Genomic DNA, 24,874 nt, shown 5'->3' with positions numbered 1-24,874 from the left:
CAACATTCAGAAAACTAAGATCATGGCATCTGGTCCCATCACTTCATGGGAAATAGACGGGGAAACAGTGGAAACAGTGTCAGACTTTATTTTGGGGGGCTCCAAAATCACTACAGATGGTGATTGCAGCCATGAAATTAAAAGACGCTTACTCCTTGGAAGGAAAGTTATGACCAACCTAGACAGCATATTAAAAAGCAGAGATATTACTTTGCCAACAGGGGTCCATCTAGTCAAGGCTATGGTTTTTCCAGTGGTCATGTATGGATGTGAGAGTTGGACTGTGAAGAAAGCTGAGTGCTGAAGAATTGATGCTTTTGAACTGTGGTGTTGGAGAAGACTCTTGAGAGTCCTTTGGACTGCAAGGAGATCCAACCAGTCCATCCTAAAGGAGATCAGTCCTGGGTGTTCATTGGAAGGACTGATGCTGAAGCTGAAACTGCAATACTTTGGCCACTTCATGGGAAGAGTTGACTCATTGGCCCTGATGCTGGGAGGGATTGGGGGCAGGAGGAGAAGGGGATAACAGAGGATGAGATGGCTGGATGGCATCACCGACTCGATGGACATGAGTTTGAGTGAACTCTGGGAGTTGGTGATGGACAGGCCTGGCGTGCTTCGATTCATGGGGTCGCAAAGAGTCGGACACTACTGAGCGACTGAACTGAAGTGAACTGACTGAACTGGTCCAAAACGAAAAGATGTCTATAGTTTCCCTTCAGGCCTTACATTTATTTCATTTGTTCCTTTCATTATCTTAACCTAACCACCATTACCAAGCAAAGATTTTGACTGATAGTTGGCAACCTCTTTTCCAGGGACATGTCGAATTTTCATTCATTCCAGCCATGGGTGCTGGTAACAGATGGGGGCTGGCTGCTGAGACAGGTCTTAATTAGCAGGGAAGAACCATGAGCATCAAAAGACAATGATTAAACTGCAAACATAAAGAAAGCTTCTCATCTAAAACCCTTCGGATAATACCTTAGCCAGGATAAACTTGGGAGAGGCTATAAAGATTAGCATCACTGAATACAAATGACAAATTCCAGACTTTACTACTCTACACACTGCAGGAGGGGAGGGGGATCAGATATTTCACAAGCTACTGTGGCTTGATAACTTTTGGTTTCTTACCATAAGCTGCTCACCCTAGTTTATAAGTCTAGCAGGAAGCTAAATGTTCTAGGTCTGTACTCTCCAATACAGTAGCCACTAGCCACCTCACTGTTTAAATTCTTTTAAAATGAAATCAAGTTAAAAATTCAGTTCCTCCGTCACACCAGCCACATTTCAAGTGCTCGACAGCCTCAATGCAACATGCAGAATAATTTCCAGTGCCATTAAGTTCTATCGGCACTGCTGTAGAACCACCTCCATCCAAGAACCATCTATGTGCCAAATAGTGTCCTTCAAAGCAACCACCTGAGGAAACACTAAGTTTATTTGAATAATACTGCTTTGGTCAAAAATATTTTTAACTCTTCATTTAGAAATAACTTTAGAGACAGTTTTTAAGTTGCACCTTAATAGTGACCCAAGGCAATAGCGACCAACCATCTCAATGGCTCAATACTCTTCGTTGGACTTGGCTCTTAAAATTACGACTAGCTGTTTCCAAAACTTGAACCCAAAAACCTCAAAAATACAATGATGTGCAATTACTGAACAGAGCAAAAATGTATCCAAGGCACATGGGCCAATTCCAAGAGTTCCAAAAAGGGTTTCTGAACGGCTTATCACTATAATTAGTGAACAATGCCTCCCTAGATGAAACAACTGAAGTTCTGGTGTATTTTTTTCATTTATTTTTAAGTCTGTCACATTATTTTATTATCCCACTTTCCAAACTATAATATTGCAACACATACCACACACCAACCCCCAGAACCTTTTATTTATACCACTGAATGATGCCATGGTTCTAATATTTTTTCAAGCTAAAAACCATTTGTAAAATGTTTGTCTCTAGAACTTAACAGCTCACTTCTGAACAGTTAACAATAGCTACTATTTTGCTTGTATGCTTCTCAAACTCCAGACAGAGAAGAGAGATCTACTTCTGAGAACCAACTATGCAGCGGGGAGAAGGGCCCCAGGACACAGACGGCTCAGCTGCAGAGTCCCTTGTGCCTCCCTCCTCACCGAAAGGTTTACATTTCCACCTAAAAACAGGAATCACTGTCGTCAAACATCAACACCAGAAGAACAGTTTTGTTTTGTTTCTGTGTAACCTACAGGTTTATTTTAAGAAGACAAAAAAGCCAGGCCTGAAATACACAAAAATTTTGAACTAGGTTAATAACCTGTGTTTGTGATTAACTCCAAGATCTGATCTAGATAATAAATACAAAAGGACAAGATATTTATTTCAGGGAAGCAAATAACCTTACAAGACCTAGCCTCTTTGGAATTTCTACAAAAGAAGTGTAGTATTGTATTTCTTGAGAATGTCAGCTTTACCTAAAGGTGGGATTTCAGAAAGAAGGGCTATTCTTCCACCCAACAAAAAAGAAATGTCTTCTACCCTCTATGAAGTCAAGGATTCCTATCCATTTGTCTAGTGTGTTAGATACTGGAAAATATCAGCAACTGGGGAAGTTTCACGAGATGAAAACAATGCCAGGACATAGAAAGCATCTCAAATACCAGCTATTACTATTTCTAAGAATCCAAGCACCCCACTTTCCTCTCAAATAGAACCTCTCTCACTGCACATTACTGGACAGGAAATTACATACAAATCAGTCTCCCATTCTAAACAAGCAAGTTTTCAGAGGTTAAAGATACAGTTCAAGCTATAGCCTTCTCCAAACACAGAAAGAATTGCTGTAGTTCTTCCTTTTAGTAAGCAATTTAATAAGCAATCACCTATCACCTGCCTCGTAAATGTAAGAATATTGAAAACATCCAGATAAAAAAAATTTTTTTACTATAGTAAGGACAGTGGGTTAGTTATCAGGACTTTGAAAGGGAAAGAAAAAAAAAAAAAAGACCCAGTAATGAAGCCCAAGTTTAAAGGTGACTCTACTGCCATCTAATACTTTATACAAGACACAGAGAGCTGGTACTGCTCCAACCGCCCCAGCAAACTGCCACAGTGCCATTTCAAGATGCCTCTGGGGACTTCTCTGGTGGCTCAGTGGTACAGAATCCACCTGTCAAGGCAGGGGACATGGGTTCGATCCCTGGTTTGGGAAGATCCCACATGTAGTGGGACAGCTGGGTCCATGCACCACAACTGCTGAGTCCACATGCCCCAGCTACCAAAGCCCATGTGCCTAGAGTCCATGCTCTGCAACAAGAGAAGCCACGGCAATGAGAAGCCCGCACACCAACGAGAGTAGCTCCTGCTTTCTGCAACTGGAGGAGGCCTGCACACAGAAATGAAGACCCAGCACAGCCATAAGTAAGTAAAAATAAATAAATAAATCTTTTTAAAAAAGACCCTCTGGGATCACCCCCCTGTACCCATCTGCAAACACCCACTACCATTCGGACTCCATCCCGGTTAACCCTTCCACGAAAGAGGTCTTGCAAAGCAAACAAAAATTCAAAAGTTAAAGATTCAGTTCTCCCTACGTTAGAATACATGCTGAAAGCACAGAAATGTTTACAACCGTGAACAGTGACCTAAAGCAGTTAAACAGGGGTTCCATATTGTACCCATAGATAAAACTGACTTCAAACTGGTGATTTCGGGCGTCTACAACCTACATGTACAGGACGACTCATTTCAAAAAGTTGTCTTGGGACTTCCCTAGTGGTCCAGTGGTTGAGACTCTGTGTTTCCAATGCAGAAGGGCGGGGTTCGATCCCTGATTAGGGAACTAGATCCCACGTGCCACAACTAAGATTCAGCAGTCAAATAATTAAAAAATAAAAAGTTGTGTTAAAGACATCCCAGTCCAAGAGACTCATCCAGCACATTTGGAAGGGAACACACCAAGTGAAGCTAAGAAAGGGCTCCTAGTCTCAAAGAATAAGTGTTTTGAGACTCTAGGTCGTATGTGTTTAGGAAAATAGGGCCATGTGACCGTTACAGAGGGGAAAAAATAGAGAACACAGAGAACAATCCTTTAAAAAGAGGTCTAATCCAGAAACTGGGATGTTGAGTCTCTCAGATACTGACATGCTTTGCAGGGAGAAAAATGACAACAGCGACAGAATTTTGGCCACGTGATCTTTCAATTCAAACTCACGGAACCCAACTTAGAGAAAGGGTCCAATATCTACTTAAATAAAAAACAGCTGGGGGAGGGGCTTCCTTGGAGGTCCAGTGATTAAGACTCTGAGCTCCCACTGTAGAGGGCACAGGTTCGATTCCTGGGGTGCAACAACAACAACAAAAGACAATTTTAAAAAAATAGGAGGGGTTAATTTATCAAGTGCTTAACACCCAACACACAGGAACACAGTTTCCTGAAGTTTTTGTCTGTTTAAAGAAAGACATTCTTTAGAAAATTCTATTATGTATTAACCCTCAGAGACTAGATTCCTGGGTATCTATGTGGACCAACACCTTTTCTTCCAACTCCAACTAAAACATGTTCAAAGAGCAAAGCGACACATTCAAAACCAAATGACGACAACTTCTCGATGGTGATATATCAGAATTCAGGCCTCCGGGTCATAAATAATTCATACCACTAACAAACAAGTCTAATCATTTCAAACTGTTACTTGGCTGGTGCTATAGATATATTTCCACAGAACAAAAATTGTTATGTTTATTTGCAGGGAATGGGAAAACAGACAGCAAATTTCATAGCAAACAGAGCCACTGGTGAACCACATACCCATCCACACAGTTAAAATATTTCTGCTCTTCTTTTGTGTTTTGTTTTCATATGTCCTGCCAGAAGTGCTTTTAAAACGGTGATCTTCTTAAACATTATACACTCTTTTTCAATAAAATAGAGAGGGCCCAATGTCAACGTCTTTACTTTTTAATCTACTGAAGTTGCAGAAAAGTCAACACAAATCCAGCAAAAAGAGACAAACCGATACCTCATGATGTCTGTAGAATCGGGCCAGGCCTCAGCTCATATCCTGGCAGGAGCTGGGCAAATATTTTGAGCAATCCTGGCTGTGAGGTCATGATGCTGACATCACAAACAGGAACTCTGACGCTGGTCAGCCTCTAGGATGCCACCTCACCACGTTAAAGGAAAACCAGAAGGTTCTGTAGCCCTGAATCTGGAGCTGATAATTCAAAAAAACGTAACTTCTCCCAAGAAATTATCATCCTGTGAAAATTAAGCAACTCGTTCTCCACTACAGACCAGCACAGGCAATGCAGGTGAGCAGAGAACAGCACATCCCCCTAAGTTAAGGATTTAGCTCACTACCAGGCACATATTTTTATATACTTCAAGTTTGCAAGTTGTTATTTTGGTTCAGTTTCAAACACTTTCTCTTATTATTCTCTCCTGGGAAATTAAGCTATGTTTAAGAATTCTGAAAACCGAGGAGGAAGTAAATCATGAACTTAAAATGTCATCTTGGTCTCGCCACTCCACTACATCACTAACTTCACCAAGTCCAATATTTATTTATACTGATGGAGGCTTCTGATGTGTAAGCTAGAGGTTGATTTCACCAGGGCTTCCCTGGTGGTGCAGTGAATAAGAATCCGCTTGTCAGTGCAGGGTGCATGGGTTTGATCCCTGGTCCAGGAAGATTCCATATGTCAAGATTCCACATGTCAATCCACATGTCAACTGAGCCCACATGCCACGACAACCAAGCCAGCGCACTAGAGCCTGCGCTCCGCAACAAGAGAAGCCACCACAGTAAGAAGCCCGTGAACCGCAAGGAAGGGTGGCTCACGCCTGCCGCAACTAGAGAAAGCTTGTAGGCAGCAGTGAAGACCCAGCTTAGCCAAAAATTTCTAAACAAATAAAATTATTTTAAAAAATAATTTCCCTAGGGTATTTTCCTGACCCAGGATTCGAACCCGGGTCTCCCACATTGCAGGCAGATTCTTTACCATCTGAGCCACCAGGGAAGCCCTTAATATAAACAAGACTTAAAAAAAAAAAAAGAAAAGAAAATGCCAGAAATACAAAGCCTCACCACAGTTCTGCACAGTGTCTCTTTGCTAAAAAAAGCCAAAATTGCCAGATTGTTGTCATTGTTGTGGTTCCCCACCACCCCAGGAGTTCTGGAATTTGCAACCCAGAACAAAGAAAGAACTAGTGACATTTTACTGTTATTTCTAAGTGGTTAAAGATTCTTAAATTGGAGGGAAATGTAACAAAGGATTAATAATCGTTATCTCCAGGTGATGGGATTACTGGTAGTTTTAATACCTTCTTTGTATTTTCTTGGGTTTCTCAAATTTTTATTTAATGAACAAATATAATTTTTTATACCTCCTTTGGATTTTCTTGGATTTCTCAAATTTTATTTAATGAACAGATATAATTACTTATGCAGGAAAAACAATATTTTTTTGTTTTTTTGGCCAAGACACACAGCAAGTGGGATCTTAGTTCCTCAAACAGAGATTGAACCCACATCCTCTGCACTGGAAGTGCGGAGTCTTAACCACTGGACCACCAGGGAAGTTCCAGGAAAAAGATTTTTAATGACTTTTTTTGAGTCACAGTAAAATGGGCTGCTTTCTAAGGCCCACTTCCTAAGGCCCGCCTTGAAAGAAAAGTTATAACCAACCTAGACAGCATATTAAAAAGCACACACTACTTTGCCAACAAAGGTCCGTCTAGTCAAAGCTGTGGTTTTTCCAGTAGTCATGTATGGATGTGATAGCTGGACTATAAAGAAAGCTGAGCACTGAAGAACTGATGCTTTTGAACTATGCTGTTGGAGAAGACTCTTGAGAGTCCCTTGGACAGCAAGGAGATCCAACCAGTCCATCCTAAAGGAAATCAGTCCTGAATATTCATTGGAAGGACTGATGCTGAAGCTGAAACTCCAGTACTTTGGCCACCTGATTCGAAGAGCTGACTCATTGGGAAAGACCCTGATGCTGGGAAAGATTGAAGGCGGGAGGAGAAGGGGATGACAGAGGATAAAATGGTTGGATGGCATCACCACCTCAATGGACATGAGGTTGAATAAACTCTGGGAATTGGTGATAGACAGGGAAGCCTGGCGTGCTACAGTCCAAGGGGTCGCAAAGAGTCGGACACGATTGAGCAACTCAACTGAACTGAAAATGGGTTGCAGCCAGGGAGTGAGGAAGCACACTCTAGTGTGCTGTGTGCACAGGAAAAAGAAATCAGCACAACAGGCCAGTGTAAGCAATACGAAGTGGGTACCCAGGCAGACAGGCTAGGTGTTTACCAAGCCTACTTCCTTCTCTTCCTGGAGTCACAGACCACATTTCCCAGCTCCCTCTGCAGCTCAGTGTGACCGCTGAGTCCCAGCCAATGCAAGGAGAGCAGGGCCTGCAACGTGTATACTTTTAGGCCTTCCCCATAAAATCTTCCCACTCTTGGCCCTTCCAGTGGCTTGATGGAGATGAGCAGGGCGACTTCAAAAGCATCGATGGAGGACACCGAAGAAGCCTGAATCCCTGCATCACTTTTCTTCATTCCCCAGCCATGAAATACCTACCCCACTCTTCTATAACTGAAAATAAACTCCCATCCATTTAAGTCATTAAAATTAGTGGAGTATGTTACAGCAGCTAGCTTTTCTTACCAAGTGACAAAGAGATCAAAACTCTGCTGAGACCTTGGAAAACATCTCAGTAAGTAAACTCAAAATATATTTGAGGATAAGCTCCTGAGACAGAAATGCTTCACACTATAAAAAGCATGATTACATGAAAGACAAGTTAAAGTACTGTGTTTTTTTAAAAGCAAAAAGACATTTTACTGGCAAGAGCAGAAATATGTTTAAAGAACACAAGTGTGATTGTATGTAAGATAAGACTGATGGTGAGTTGATGAATGTTCAAGAGTTAGGTGGTGATGGGACTACTTGTCTACATATGTGAATGAAACTGTCCACAATAAAAAGTTTTTATTATAGAAGATATTTTAGTAAAATCCAAACTCCACATTCTTCTTCACCCCTTCATAACCTAAAGAAAAAAGCTTAAGCACTTTACAGAAACGAGAAGTTCCTCAAAACAAGCAGTCCCCCACAACAAGTGTAATGTAAATTATAAGTCCAAGTGAAAAGGAATAATCATCTTCATAATTCTTATCTGATTTCCTAAGGTCTTGTTTCCTCTTTTGCTGTTGCTTTGTGGGTTTTGTTTTTGTTTACTGTTATTCTTTTTTCAATGTGAAAAAAAAAATGTGGCTCTAAAAAAAGAAAAGTATGAGAAGAGGGTTAGATTGGGAAATGAGACAGCTGGATTCTGTCCCAGCTGGATGACCTTCAGCTAGCACTTAACCCCTTCCTGGAACTCGGCATCCTGAGGATAACTCATTAAATAATATCATTTTCTAAGTCTGTCCTTTTGTAGTTCTACTGTTTTGGATTCAAATACAAACTCCCTAAGTGAAAGGGCAAGGATTCAAAAGTGAAAGGAAAGCTACCGTGACTTCAATTTTGCCAGAGTTCAGAGTGCCCTGCCGTTGGGGAAGAAAGAACCACACCTGATAAGATCAGCCTCCAAAAAGCACTGCCTCTCCTCTCGCTCTCCAGCATCCTCCGAGGCAAATCACATCTCCTGCACTTCCCTTCAGCCCCTTCACAGCCCATCAGCAAAGCAAAAATACTATATTTATGAAATTTGGAAATTCTACTGGGAGGCCAAGGAAGAGTTGAAGAATTTGCAATGAATTTAACCTGCCAGGAGAGGGAGTTTAAAGGGAGGTTTTGAGCCTCCAAAAACAAGGCACCCACAACAGCAGAGTGGGCACCTGGATACTTGGATTTCTGCTCAGTCCTGCTGGTGCCAGGGAAGAGATGGAGCATCAGGCAGGTTAAGTGTCTTAGCTGCAGGCAGCTGCCCGCTGAGACTTCTGAGCGCCCGTCTAATTCTAAAATGTTAAATGTCTATACACTTAGAAGGGAAGGGGAAAAGAAGTTCTGAGAATAAGGCAAAGTCTAGTCGAGAGAAAAGATGTTTCTGAAGCTGGTTTTCAAGTCAAGCTAGAGACAAAAACTCACAGGGCTGCATTCTAATATCCTGTTCCGGAGACTGGGAGCTTCATTCACAGCCTAATCCTGTCCCCTGAAGTCACGGTTATGTAAGTGTCTGCTGCCTGCTGTGTCACTTGCTGTCCCCCACCCCCACCATGGGAGACGCTGTGTAACCTGAGCTCCCCTGCTTCACCCACTGAAAACACTTACACAACACTCTGGTCACTTTCCAAATTGACTCGTATTTATACCAAGGAAAGGCAAGTTACTCAATTTTTTTCATCTTTCAGTTTCATTCACACTGATATATCTGTACATACATAAAACACAATTACAGCTGAAGTTCATTTATATATTTTCTTCAATTTCTGAGTAAAACAAGGAAAGTCAAGTGTTTTCAACTTCACAGAAGGATATCAAAACCCAATCAGTAAGCTGATGGGCTTTGCCTGGGCCAAGTGAAACAGTTCTCATCTCCCAGCTGAAATGAGGTGAAAGTCCTCATATGGCAAATGCAGAGTCATGCCTGTTTATGCACCCAAGGCCCATATTCCACTGCTCCGCACGGCACATCCCCTCATGCCAGGACTTCCGGGGGACACAGGAAATGACTCTAGAAGAATAAAAGCAGACGCATCATCTCCTCTCGAGGTCTCTTCTGACTGTGAGGCCTGCCCTCTCTCCTTCTCTGGACTGCCCGAGCCACCGAGCAGTCTTCTATAACTGAATGAGGAATCAGTTTGGTTTGTACACTGTGCGATGACTAAGATTCTCCTGGTCAGGGATGAAACTGGTCTCTGCATCCAAAGAGCCTAAAAAAGTCCTTGATACACAGTCAGAGTTTTTAAAAGTCCTGAACTGACTCAATGAAAGAAGAACCCCTGCTGCTGCTGCTGCTAAGTCGCTTCAGTCGTGTCCGACTCTGTGCGACCCCACAGACAGCAGCCGGCCAGGCTCCCCCGTCCCTGGGATTCTCCAGGCAAGAACACTGGAGTGGGCTGCCATTTCCTTCTCCAGTGCGTGAAAGTGAAAAGTGAAAGTGAAGTCGCTCAGTCGTGTCCGACTCTTAGTGACCCCATGGACTGCAGCCTACCAGGTTCCTCTGTCCATGGGATTTTCCAGGCAAGAGTACTGGAGTGGGGCGCCATTGCCTTCTCTGGAAGAACCCCTAAAATGATGCAATACTGACATTTTCAACCTGAAGCAACCTGTATCTCACCTTCTAAGCATTTGATGAAGACAACATTAGAGGGTTTCCCAACCCTGGGATCTCCTTCAAAAAGTAGGCCAGTGAGGCTTTGGGCAAACGATTCAATTACCACCCCCAGTGAATGCTGTGTAAGAGCTAGAAGTCTTAAAAAAAAAAAAAAAGAGCTAGAAGTCTTGAATTAGATTTCCTTTGTGGACACAGAGATACTCGCTCTTTGCAACGGAAATAAAATGTGAGGCAAATGTGTAACTTTGAACTTTCTAATCATTGTATTTAAAAATTTTAAATACCAGGTGAAATCATAACCTATTTTTGTTAACCAAATATATGCAAAGTATGACTTCAAATGTAATCAACATAAAACTGTTAATCAGTTATTTTACATTCTTTGTATATTAGGCCAAAATCCAATTGTGTTATTTTAAAATTTTATTATTGGAGGACAATTGCTTTACACTGAATCAGCTATATGCACACATATGTCCCCTCTCTGTCGAGCCTCCCTCCCCCTCCCACCCCAGCCCTCTAGGTCATCACAGGGCACCGAGCTGAGCTCCCTGTGCTGGACAGCGGCCTCCCACTAGCTGCCTACTTTACATGTTGTAGTGTATATGTGTCAATGCCACTTTTCCAATTTGTCCCACCCTCCCCTTCCCCCTCTGTGTCCACAAGTTCATTCTTATGTCTCTGTCTCTATTCCTGCCCTGCAAACAGGTTCATCTGTACCAGTTTTCTAGATTCCATATATACGTGATAATATACAGTATTTTTTTTTTCTTTCTGACTTATTATGAAGACTCTCGGTCCATCCACATCTCTACAAATGACAATTTTTTTCCCTTTTTACAGCTGAGTAATATTCCATGGTCGAATTATGTATTTTTCTACTCAGATCTCAACTTGGACTTGCAACAGCCATACATGGCTTATGGCTACTGTACTGGGCAGTGAGGCTCTAGAACTATGTGTAAGGCAGACTATAAGGACACTCTCCCCTTGACATAGATAATGAACTTGCCAATCAGACATCCGAGTGCCCCTGGGTGTGCAGCATTCATCTTTCCTACCACATTACAGGCTTCCCTGGTAGATCACACAGTAAAGAGCGTGCCTGCAATATAGGAGACCTGGCTTCGATCCCTGGGTCCAGAAGATCCCCTGGAGAAGGGACTGGCAACCCACTCCAGTATTCTTGCCTGGAGAATCCCATGAATATAGGAGCCTGTCTACAGTCCATGGAGTCGCAAAGAGTCAGACACCACTAAGCAACTAACACAAAACAGCAACAACAATCACATTACAACACACTGTGAAAGGAAAAATGGATAAGCTCTTGAATGTAAAGCTGTGAATAATTTAGTTGTTCTTAAGATAAAGATGAAAAAAAAATAACATTTCCAGTAAGAGCACCTTTAAAATATCTATTTGACAGGGATACATGATGCATGAAGAAGCCCTGCTTACAGCACAAGGCACTGCCCAGTAAAATTGATGGCTCAACACAGTTTGAAAACACACCCACGCAATACTCAAAGCAAAGAACAGAGACTGAGTTACAGATGAAAATTTAATAAGTGTGTCTCAGGATACAAGAAGGGAACCTAAGAGGTAGCGCCTGGAAGATTTAAGGGCGACGGAGCAGGAGGCAGCGTTTCAAGTACAAAGAGGCGAGTGAACGCATCTTTCTACTGAGGCGGCTCCACGCTCAGCTGCTTCTGGCATTCTGACTGCAGGAAGCCGACACAGACTCGGGGAAGTGTGGAGTGAGAACACGCGGAAAGCAGGACCAGAGACTGGAGGGGAAAACTAATAGGAGAGAAAGAGGGACGAAGGATGAGACCTCACTGTCATTTCCTACTCATCTGTTGTTTCTTCCCCCGTGAACTTTAGTAAAGTTGGCTTTGATTTAGAGATAGTCCAGTGGCTAAAACGTAAGACTCAGAGAGGAAAAAGCACTGTCCCAAGTATCAACACTGGGGAAATGTGTCAGTCTACTGAATGAAGACACAGAACACATCTTGTGGGATGAAGAGAGGCGCATCTCCTCTGGGACAGAGTATCAGGCAAGTGTTCAATGTGCTGGAACAGTGATGAGTGACATGGAGCCACCTGCGGTCATCCTAAGGTTCAGGCCTCCTGGAAGCTTGCCCCGTGAACACAGAGAAAATGTGTGTGATGTCACCAGACACAGTTTAGGGCACAGGCCACCAAAGAGCCACTGCTTCACATCACTGCAATACCAAGTGAGATAAACTAGAATAAAGAGTGAGCAGGGAACTGGAGGCATCTGGTTTTAGCAGCAGCTAAGTGGTTGGCTTAGAGGGTAAAGCAAGAGGTAAGTCTGCTAAGGTTGGGTGATGACAGAGGCGGAGATCCAGATGGCCCCTCTGTTTCTTATTCCACTACCTCCAGCAGAGCATTCCAACCCTAGGGACTAGTGGGGAAGATCAGCCAGGGGAAAAGTCACACAACCCTCCCCAAAATAAACATACACAAGACATGAAAGATTGCCACTTTCCCTTGTAGAATGAGAGAAAACGAGAGAATCCATCTTCCAGAGAGCCGACTGTCCTGCCGTGCAACATGCCTAAAGGTGGGGGCAGTGGGGGTGGGGAGGCAGCGTCTGGTATTTGCTCAGGAGGCCAGAGCATCTGGAAACACCTTAGAGAATTCCATGAAGGGACTTCCATGGTGGTCCAGTGGTTAAGACTCTGTGCTCCCGATGCAGGGGGCCCAGGTTTGATTTCTGGTCAAGGAACTAGATCCCACATGCCGCAACTAAGAGTTCGCAGGCCACAGCTAAAGATCCCGCCTGCCACAACAAAGATCAAAGATTCCAAATGCTGTAACTAAGACCCAGCATGGCCAAATAAATAATAAACAAAATAAGTATTAAAAGAAAGAGAATACCATGAAATACTGAGACATGGGACAGAGTCTGAAACATCTTAAGACATCCATAGCAGCAAGAGACCTAAGACTTAAACTAAGAAGCCCTATACAAGGTAAAAATTGAAATTGAGAAAACTACTATTCAGTATTTAATTTTTCATATAAATTAGAAAAAGCAGCATCTCAGTCTAGCCTGAAGATTACGAGCATTCTCCAAAGATCACCTGGCTAAAGACACAGAACCTTCTAAGGACTGAAAGTTGCCTGATGCCTTTCTCACAGTTCATCCAAGTTACTTTAGTACTGCTTTTGATAAGTTTATGGTTAATCCACAAGCTGAAGGTGGAGCTGGTAATAATTTATATTCATGGAGTGCTAAATTTATACTTTTCAGAAATCATTATAAAGCATGACACAAAACAATAATGCAAGTTAAAGGCAGAGAAAAGGAGACATGGGAGACAGGAGTGAAGTTAAAATGTAAAAAATACCAACTTAACTGTAATGCCGCTTTTCAGTACTTCCACTCAGTCCCACATCTCCCAACTTAACCACCTTGTTTTTATAGGGTTGACTTATACCAACTCCCAGGAGACATGTAACTGAGTAAATGCACTAGAAGCTATTCCTCAAAAACATGGTCCTCACAGGACTTCCCTGGCAACCCACGTTCCCACTGCAAGGGGCATGGGTTAGATCCCTGGTCAGAGGACTAAGATCCCACATGGGGCGGGGAGGGGGTTTGTCAAAAAAAAAAAACAAACCATGATCCTCACTGTCTTCACTTACTGACTTCAGATCAATGTGCCTTTCACACGGTAGATTATTTAACAAATATTTATCCGGTATTAAAGACATGTCTTTTTTTTTAATTCCATTGTCAAAAGAATTATTCATAAACACCAGTATTTCCTCAAAGATTTCCAACCCCTGAGTAACCCTTGCTACCCAGAGTGACGACAGCTACAGGACCACCCAGATGTCAAAGAACTCTTGATGGGTTACTCTGGGGTGGAAATCCTTGAGGAAATACTGGTGTTTATGAAGAGTCCAGGAGGCATAATTCTGGGTCTTCTTTAGCCTTTTACCACCTTATTGTACTGGACGACCACAAAGATTCATTTTCACTGAAACTTATCTAGGTAAGTATTTATATACATATTTCACACACAATATATAACTTTTTAAACAGGCCAGACTCCAACAGCCTTAACATTAACACAAAGATTAAAAACACAAACTACACATCTCTAGCCAAGGATAAAGTACAGAAGATGAAAATAGTGTAGTAACTGTTTGCCTAAAAGGATCAATGTGAAAAACCCATTTAGACATTCAAGGGCAGACACAAGCAGGGAAGGATCAGAAAATTAATTGGCCTCTTAATTCAAATGGTGCTACAAGGAAGTTGTAATTTCAATTTCTAACTGGCAGAGCCCTTATCGAGCAATTTATAAAGTCAGTCTACCAATCTTAAGTGTTGGTTTGAGAATATCACACAGTAGGATGCTGAAGATAAACAGAAAGTTTTACATATTTCCATCAAAGTCAGAAGTAGAATGTTAAATGATTCAACACTCAGTTAAGGATGCTTGCCAAAAAAAGTCAGAAAAGGATGTCAATAGAGAGACATAACCCCTTGAAAAATTATTCTGTGCTAGAAAATTACATGTTTTTAAATTTTGAAGCATATATGACATAGTACCAAATACAAGTTGTACCCAGAGTTTCAAAGTCTACAGCTGTTTTTGAAAGGAGGGGGAGGGTGCCAAAACCCAAGCAAAGCAAACAGAGCTGGAACATTCGATGACTTCTCTAAGACGGAACGCTGAGCCATGACGTGTCGGCCTGCAATTAGGAGTGTCTCTGCACGGCTCAGTTTGAACAAAGATTCATTTTCTGTTCCTGTTACTTAGATAAGCAGAAAATAAGCAGTCTCCCGAAGTTCCTCCATCTGCAAAGGACTTTTTTTTTTTCAAAGAGCTAAATAATTAGAGCTATTCTGCTCATTTATACAAGCTTTCACAAAATTCCTACAATTCTGTAACTCTAATACCGCCAGCTTAGAGACAGATCTTAAATAAGGAACTGAAATGACTAGGCCTGGTTAGTATCTCCCAGAAGAACTTACTTAATAGGTCGGCAGCAGTCAATTATACTAACGTGTAAAAAGGAGCAAATGTGCTTAATATAGCATCATAAAATTTTAGAATTAGAAGAGACCTGCAATCTAGTTCAACTTCCTCATTTTACCACGGAGGAAACTAATTCTAAAAAATGAAACCACTTGTCAAGGTCACAGTTACTTAACGGTCCAGGACTTAAACCCCAGTCTCCAGTTTAAAGACTCCTGACCTTCATCTATTCAGATGAATAAAAGTTTTCTGGTCTGTTATAAACAGCAATGAGATGAGTAAATCAATCTCAAGGCAGGTTAAAACTCATTTCCTTTTCCAGCCTTCACAAAGGAATCAAAATTGGCACACTTTTCACTTGCCCTTCAACAGTCACACGTGGCCCATTCCAAACGCAAACGCTCACCAACTGCTTGTTCTGAACAGGAAAAGGGCACACAGACAACAGAAGAATCAATGACTTCCTCACTGGTTTTTTTTCCCCCCCTCTTTATAAAAACCTTCTTGCTTTTACTTTCCAAATGAGCAACTTTAACAGTTGCAGGCTGGGAATTCCCAGGCAGTTCAGTGGTTACGAGTCAACGCTTTCCACTCATGGGGGCCCGGCTTCAATCCCTGGCCAGGGAACTAAGATCCTGCAAGCCAAAGGAAAAAAAAAAAATAGTTGTAGGTCTTTAGAGGGAATGGAGAAAATAACCAAATTTCAGTTTGCACAATCCTGAAGGATACTCGGCTATTTCAAATTTATTCAGATGTCCCTAAGACGGTTTTCCCGTACAACCACCGCTGATATTGTCAATAAAAACTAGGAATTGGTTTCATTTGGATCTTAATAACCTAACTTCATTGTTGGTTATTTTTTACCTTTGTAGGTAATCTTTCACACAGACACAGGCAAGTTCTATCAGATCTTACAAAGAAACTCCTTTGGAGTTAAACAGTGGGAAATCAAACTGACAAACATACAAAAGGGCCTGAGGTTTGGCAAGGCACAAGTTCTGACATGAGAAGCACGAGTTCCTACCCCATGCGAAATACTTAGCTCCTCATAAATTAAAGTTCATCAGTGCAAGCTGTTGTCTAAAAGTGTGCCCTTAGACAGTGGCAAGGCACTCCGACTCAAAGTAATTTTCTATACATGGCAGGAAATAAGGTTTTCATTTCCCAGACCAGTAGAAGTGGGTTTTCCCCCATTCAAGTTACATGAGAGAAGAAAACTGAGGTGCTGAACCCCGACTTCCTTTAGGAATGGGCATGCGGGAAGACACAAGGGATCAAAGGGGAGAGAAGAGTTCGGATACTGTTTTACAGATATTCATTTAATCGTCATGACGACTATCTGAAATTCCTTTGATCCCCAGTTCAGAGACGAGAAAATTAAGTTCTAGAGGTTATCAGTTTGAACCAGATCTTCCAGAAAGTATTAACATAAAGTGAATAAAGTAGCAAAGTAATAACAGAGCTGGGATTGGCTGCTGGAGAAGACTCCTGAGAGTCCCTAGGACTGAAAGGAGATCAAACCAGTCAATCCTAAGGGAAATCAACCCTGAATATTCATTGAGAGGACTGACGCAAAAGCCAAAACTCCAATACTTTGGCCACCTGATGGGAAGAATTGACATTGGAAAAGACCCTGATGCTGGGAAAGACTGAAGGCAGGAGAAGGGGATGACAGAGGATGAGATGGTTGGATGGCATCACAACTCAATGGACATGAGTTTGAGCAAGCTCCAGGAGTTGGTAAAGGACAGGGAAGCCTGGAGTGCTGCAGTTCATGGAGTCACAGAGTCAGACATGACTGAGTGACTGAACAACAACAAATAACCAGAAGTTTGCCTATTTACCACCTATAACCAGATAAGTTTTGAGCAATCATCATAAGAAAGACTTGCAAAAAAAAACCAAAACTGAAATGTTACAAAAATGCTGCTATGTTGTGCTCAGTCGTGTTTGCCTCATTTCGACCCCATGGACCTACAGACCAGTAAAAGGGACTCCTGCTCAGGGCAGGGAAGCCTCTCCTTGATGCAGACCCAAATGTCTTAGTTTTATTTCCTATTACCTGCCCTCAAAGTACAGAGCAGTAGATCTGCTACCATCTCAGCAGGCTACCCTTTATGCCTTTGCTCAATCCAATCCAGCCTAGAAAGTCTTCTCTAACCCATCCCTGCCTAGAGACCCTCCATCTCCATCAACACCAAACGCAAGAGCTACTTCCCACTTCGTTGTTACTGTTCAGTCGTTCAGTCGTGTCTGACTCTTTGCAACCCCACGGACTGCAGCACGCCAGGCTTCCCTGTCCTCACTATCTCCCAGAGTTTGCTCAAACTCATGTCCATTGAGTCAGAGAAGCCATCTCAACCTGTTGCCCCCTTCTCCTACCCTCAATATTTCCCAGCATCAGGGTCTCTTCCAATGAGTAAGTTCTTCACAGCAGGTGGTCAAAGTATTGGAGCTTCAGCATCAGTCCTTCCAATGAATATTCAGGGTTGATTTCCTTAAGGACTGACTGGTTGGAAGCTTCCTTAATCCTCTCTCACACACACACAGAAAAATCCTATGGACAGAGGAGCCTGGCAGGCTACAGTTCATGGAGTCACAAAAGAGTTGGACATGATTTAGGGACCAAACAACAACAAGCCGTGTGAAACGGACTGTCTTCCAGGGCCCCAGCATGCCTCCACTTTAGCCTCTAACTGGCTCACTGTTAGCTGCCTCACCTGGTGAGACAGCTGCTTAGACCCAGCACAGAGTCCTCACAGCTCTCAAGAGATTTTTGATAAATCAGTATTTCTGGGATTTTCTCCTACCCCATAGGACACTTTTGATTGGTAACATTCATCTGAAAAGCTTTACTGTAATAAATCTGCTGCTGTTGCTGCTAAGTCACTTCAGTTGTGTCCGACTCTGTGAGACCCCAGAAATGGCAGCCTACCAGGCTCCCCTGTCCCTGGGATTCTCCAGGCAAGAACACTGGAGTGGGTTGCCATTTCCTTCTCCAGCCATTTGCAAAATATGCCAGGTGACTCACAGTCAATCAGTGGTACAGGACTGGTCTTTCCTCTGTCTTCCTGGGCCTCTTTGGTATTTGAAAGGGCCAGTGACTCCCTTAGCACTATCATCATGACCAAATCCCCACATTAAGACAGCAACCCCATCAGGTGAACAGGCAGGTGTTACCCCCACTTTACAGAATGAGAGACTAGAAGTCAAGCAACCATCCAACTTCACAAGATTCACGGAGCTGGGGCTGAAACAAATTCAGGACCGCAAACTTTTTTTTTTCCCCTTAAATCTTTATTCCCAAGGTTCAAACTTCACTGGAGAAAGCAAGTGCTTCACACCAGTATAAAAGCATGCATATAGCTAAGTAATTTAGCACTATGAGGCTTGTGGGATTTTAGTTCCCCAAACAGGGCCAGAACCCTCATCCCTTGCATTGGAAGGTGGATTCTTAACCACTGGACCACCAGGGACGTTCCTCAAACTTAAAAGTAGTCCTGATTCCCCTCATGTTGGTGCGCTGAGAATATTTCCTGTGACAATATTAGACTTTTAATTACGTCAAAACAGAAATACAGGGCTTCCCTGGTGGTTCAGTGGTAAAGAATCTGCCTGTCAATGCAGGAGACACGAGTTCAATCCCTGATCCAGGAAGATCCCACGTGCAGAGGAGCAATTAAGCCCCTGTGTCACAACTAACAAGCCTGTGCTCTAGAGCCCGGGGAGCTGCAACCACTGAGCCCACGGACCCTAGAGCCTGTGCTCCGCAACAAGAGAAGCCGCCAAAATGAGACGCCTGTGCACCGCAACCACAGAATAGCCCGCACAGCAACAAAGACCCAGCACAGCCAAAACTAAATACATAAAATATTAAAATCTATATAAAAATACAGATCCAGCCATAAAGACTTTTTTTTTTTATACTAAGCAGGCCCGACCCTGCTTAGCTTCCGAGATCAGACGAGATCGGGCGCCTTCAGGCTGATATGGCCGGGGCCCATAAAGACATTTTTTAAGTATAAAGAAAAAGATTAGAAGGATATACTCTAAAACACTGAAATAATTTTCTCTGGGCAGTAGAATTATGGATAATTTGCTTTTTTCTCTGTCTTTTAATATGTGTGTTTATATCTTATACACTGAAATCACATATTATAGGATGGCTAGTATATGTTATTAAAATGCAAAGGTCCTTGTAAAACTGGTATGCAAGGCGAAAATAAACCCGAGAACCTCAAAAAAGTAATCACTTCACTAGAAAACGTTTTTTAAAAATCTAAATTTGACTGATTCTAGAATCTCAATGTCGAAACTCAAGCAAGCCACATATGCCTTACAACAGAAATTAGCAATACACTTTTTTCCAGTCACCCATGTGTGTGAAAAAACACTTAGTGATAAAAAGTTTTCTTTCACTTAAGCTGTAAAAAATATAAAATAAAATTACCCTGCCTATAAAGTTTATTTTTCTATAGTCTGGAAAAGTAGAGTCTATGTATCTTCCTTCCTGCCTTAAGTTACTAGAATGTAATATCTCCAGTAAGAAATCATTTTATGGGGGAAACCAGATAAACAAAGAAGGCAGGAGATCAAAAGATTTGATTGAAATATTTTAAAGAAAATTTCCCTAATATCTCATCTTTCCTGAAAAGACAGGGAAAAAAAGTATGCCAAATATTTTAGTGTTCTACTTGACTAGGGATCTGTAGAACCAGGGAGGGGGGAGAAATCTATTAAAGTTGCCTTCCGTTTTACATCAAACCCAAATTTTGGATGATCTGCACGTCCTGAACATCTGGATCTTCAGGCCTTTAACTTCAGAAAAGATACAGTAAAACAAGCACTTGGCAATTTTAAGTGTAAAAAATGGTCAGAGTTAAAACTGGGATCTAATCCAAGCTATACTTAGACATAAGTAAGCAAAAGAGAATACAAATACCAAAACACTTAATTCAAGTCAGAAGTATATTAGACCTTATGCTTATATAAAACATTAGGGCAGCGAAATGCCTGTCTGTAGTCTCATTAGGATTCCTAAGAAGAGGCAGATGAGAGTATACTTCCCCAGGGAAAGAGATATAGGAAAGGGTTCCCAATAGGGATTCTGTAATAGGACTACTACTTTTCTAAGATTTTGCAAAGACTACTTTTAAGATTGTGTTGCTGAACCCCCATAAGACAGACAATCAAAAAAACAGACCCACCCATTGAGTTAGTGCTCGTGGAATCTGTCTTTCTGTAAGTGCCAGATGGAGATCTGAAAAAAAAAAAAAGCTCTTTACTAAATGTGGCCAAGATTCCTTGGTACTTGGTGCCAGGGCCAGGATATTAACCCAGATGTCCTAGCCAAATTCAAGGTTGGTTAATTACAGTCTGCCAACCCACGGGGAAAAAAAAAAAGGCTCTTCTGTTCCCGATTTGAAATCTGAAGAGGTCACTCTTGAAATTCTTATACAGTACCATCAGTCAATATGTTTTCCCTTAAAAGTGCATTGGAACTCAAGTGCTGATTTAAAGCATATGGATTCCTTGAGTTCCATTTACATGGGAAACATACATTATGTATATTAAAATACATATATAAGATGCTATATTAGTTTAGAACCTCCCTAAACAGTCATCTAAAAAATTCATATTGAGACTAATACCATCACTGCCTTCCAATTAAGATTGAAGACACTTAAAGGCTTATATCAAACACAGATTTTGAATCATGAATCTTTTAAGACTAAAAAGGAAGGCTTTGCTGCCAGGAGCATAATTCCAGGAAAACACAATATATGCAAATGTCAGTTACAAGGTCTCCCAGGACTGAGCAAAAATCCTGCATACAAACAGGAAAGTATATTCTTAACAGCAAGTCTGAACATCAAGTACTGGTCTGGCCTTTCTGCCAGCCACTTAATTAAGGTTTCATTGCCAATATAGTCTGCGCATTGCTTAACATAATATAAACTAAGGTTCAATTTCTAGCTCTCTATTCACTGGCTGTGTGGCCTTTAAGGCAAGTTAGTGAAATTCTTTAAGCTTTACTTCCCCCACATCTTCAACTTTTTCTTCAACAAAATTGCTAGTATCATGGCACAAAATTCTTTATCTTTCACTATTTTAAAATATTTTAGGGACTTCCTGAGTGGTCCAGTGGCTAAGACTCCAAAGCTTCCAATGGAGAGCAGGGGCCTGGTTCAATCCCTGGTCAACGAACTAGATCCCACATTCCATAACAAAGACCTAGCACAGACAAATATGTACATAAACAAAGATAAATATTAAAAATAAATTAATATTTTAATACATATGTATTTAATACATATTTAAGGACTACAACCTTAAATTATCTAGCCCCTCCCAAGCTCCTGCCTCGGGACCCTTGCAACTGATTCCCTGGTATGATCTTCCCTCGGGGATCAACATTCCCTCACTTCACCTAGATCTCTATTTAAAAGCCATTTTCTCAGCAAGGTCTCCTCTCATCACCCTATCTAGAATTTCCGTTACCCTACCTCTTGTCTCCAAAACTTGTAGTATTTAGTCTTAATATGTATCACTTTCCAACATACAATAAATTGTATTAACATGGTTACTGTCTGCCTCCCCTACCTGAAGGGAGTTCCAACAACAGGGCTTTCCCTTTTATTTACTGCTGTATCACCAGCACCCAGAACAGCAACCAGCACACAGTAGGTGCTCAATAAACACCTGCTGAGTGAATTCCAAATGAGACCTCAGTACAGCCCACATACAGGTGCACCACAGCCCCACGAACTCCCTCTGGGGAGACTACCACACACTACAAAAAAATGCTGAAAAAGAGAACTTACTGGTTTGCAGTGATTACAACAGTGTCCATTCTTTATTTTAGAGAAAACAATCGACTTCCCACGTCATTTGTACAAGGAAGAGGAGAGAGAAGCTGATAATTCAGATAAAGTGGAAAAATAAACGAGGTGAAAGGCTCGTTTTAGTTAACATTGCATAAAGTTTTCTTTTAATGTTAACAAGTAGTAAGCCATCTTCCTATGACTTTACTACACTACCTTCAGTTTTGTTTTGTTTTGCCTTTTTCTATAAAACCAGTCCTGGGACTTCCCTGGTGGTCCAGTGGCTAAAATTCTGTGCTCCCAATGGAGGGGACCCAGGTTCGACCCCTGGTCAGGGAACCAGATCACACATGCTGCAACTAAGACCTGGTACAGCCAAATAAATAGATATTAAAAAAATAAAAAACAATCCTCAAATTTATGCACCTCATATTTTCAATTAACTGAATAATAAATATTGACTGAACACACAGCACTCTGCAGAATTCTGTAGAGGGTACTATAAAGTGAAAGTTAAGGTCCTTGAAATATACATATAGATATGTATCATATACATATGTATACATACATACATACACACAAATAGCTTGAGATAGATACACACAAACTCTGGGAAGAACAGAAATACATCTGTAATAAATAATGAAGAACAGGCAGCCAATATATGACCAATTCAAAAGTGCCTACCTTTTGTGGAGCACAGGAGGACCAAGCCCCCTCTTACACACCACGATTTGGGTTTGGAATGCCAACAGAGACAGAACTTAAAAGCAAGAGTCAAACATTACTTGCTTAAGTTCATATGCATTCACGGATCACAAGGGATGGGGCAGACTCAATGTTTGACAATAGGTTAAAAAAAATTTTTTAAGGTCAATGAGAAAAGCACCAAATTCCAAACTTATAAAGAACAGAAACCAGATCTGCCTATGTCTCTCTCACTGAAGCACAAGTAAGTGCTTAAGCAATTGTTAGGGGAAAAAAAAGAGGGATGGGCGATCTTTATCTTTAGACAGAATACCTTCACAGGGTCCACCCAGTTTGTTGTTCACCCTTTTGAACTAGGCCTAGTGAGAAGCCTAAGCTGTACCTTACCACTTTCTCTGAACCTCAGAAACTCAGGACCAGCCCTTGGCCAAGTAATCACCCACTGTCTTTGCTTTAAGGAGGGCAGACTTGCTCCTTGCAGGAGAGTCACTATACCAATTACCAAGCACCAGGAGTCAGAATACCAGAGCTTAAATCCTGACACTACCACTTAGCAGCTATGTGACCCTGAGCAAGGTTCCTGACCTTTCTATGCCTCTTCTGTAAAACGGGATAATAGCACTGAACAGCACCATCACTGGGCTAGGTTAATTGAGACAAAACACATAAAAGACCTGCCCAGAGCTTGACCACAGGAAGCCCTCAATAAATGTTAATATTTCCAGAGAAAAATGCCCCAAAACTGAGGAGCAACATATACCTGAGGATTCTTGCAAAAGGTTATTATTACACCCCAAATCCTAACAGACCTGGTCTCTGGACTTGTACATATTATAGGTAACAGTAGTAATCAATGGGAAAAGAAAAAAACACCAGCCAGGACCACAACCATAAAAGCAGCAGCAGTAACACTAGTCCTGAGCTCTTACCGGCCAGGAACTGTCCTAACCTGAAACAGGAAGAAGGCAAGACTGCTGAATCCAACAACAACCAAAAAAGGCAGCATATATTTTCCTCCACCCTCCTTTTTAAACACGTTAATTGGCGCCCAGGTTTTGCTAAAAACAGGTAACTAAAGATTACAGACTTAACGTGTAATTTCTTCATACCAAAGAGGTGGGGCTGAGAAGGGAGGAAGGGGGTGGTGCTCGGTCCCTGCCAGATGGAAAAGCCACATGAAGTGGAGCAACAGCGGAGTTGAGGGTTTCTCCGCGGATCAAAAACCACAATTTCTGAAGCACAGGACCTCCAAAGGAGGGGAATCAGGAGGCTCTGCTTTGAAAATAACCTCTGAACAAGTGTCATCTGTCTCCGGAGCCAATCCCCTGACGAAGCAGAAGGTTCGGGTTACGGGGCAGCGGTGTTATTTCGGAAATCCCTGTCAATCTTGTCATCCACCTTTTCCAAGAATCACAGTCCCATTCGTGGGGGGTGGGGTGGGGGACAAAAGCCACAGCCGGCCGGGCCCCGGGCCAGCGAGGCCAGCCCGCCGGCCGGCGCCCGCCTCGGAGGCCACGGCCAGGGTGCCCTCCATGCCGGCTCGCGGGCACCGCTGCCGCGGGCCCGAGAAAGGCTAAGGTGACCGCCGGGGCAACAGGTCCAGCTGGGCCTCGGCACCCCGGGGGTCCGGCCCGCCGCCCCAGGACTGAGGGGAGCGAAGAGGGGCGCCAGGGAGGGAGCGGCGCCTGGGGCGGCGCAGGGGCAAGGAGTCCAAGCTCCATCTTGAGGCGGGCGGAGGAAGGGAAGGCCGGGCTCGGCGCTCACAGGGCCGGCCACTTTCCGGCTCCGGGGAGAGCACCCCCAGGGACCCCTGGCCTCCAGGGCCATCTCTCCGGGGCCGCCCGCGGCCCCACGGGGATGGCCCGGTGCGCGGGACTCGTTCCTCCCTCTTGGATGCCGGGCCCGGTCCCGCCGGCCCCGATCCGGGCGGGCAGGAGCCGGTCGGGCAGGGAGAGAAGGGAAAGGTGAGGAGGGGATGGGGAAGAGGAGAGGGCCCGCGCCGCGCCCCACTCACCGCCGCCTAGGTCGCCGCCAGT

The 24,874-nt window shown here is 42.7% G+C and overlaps 1 protein-coding gene across 9 annotated transcripts in view; it reads right to left on the bottom strand.

Annotated features, from left to right (window-relative positions):
• The window catches only part of CLIP1 (CAP-GLY domain containing linker protein 1), a 118,005-nt gene extending 93,131 nt beyond the window's left edge, over positions 1-24,874 (bottom strand). For 7 of the 9 annotated variants that reach the window (XM_010841319.1, XM_010841322.1, XM_010841326.1 and 4 more), the window contains exon 1: positions 24,853-24,874. The gene's annotated coding sequence lies outside the window, so the exon portion shown is untranslated. Of the gene's footprint in view, positions 1-9,096; positions 9,418-20,513; positions 20,841-24,852 lie in introns of those variants that run through there. The other 2 variants (XM_010841321.1, XM_010841320.1) reach the window with 2 other exon arrangements.

This window comes from Bison bison, unplaced genomic scaffold (assembly GCF_000754665.1).
Source record: "Bison bison bison isolate TAMUID 2011002044 unplaced genomic scaffold, Bison_UMD1.0 scf7180017864160, whole genome shotgun sequence".
Lineage (NCBI taxonomy): Eukaryota > Metazoa > Chordata > Mammalia > Artiodactyla > Bovidae > Bison > Bison bison.
Note: the sequence above shows the minus strand (reverse complement) of the source record. Positions and strands in the feature narration are given on the sequence as shown.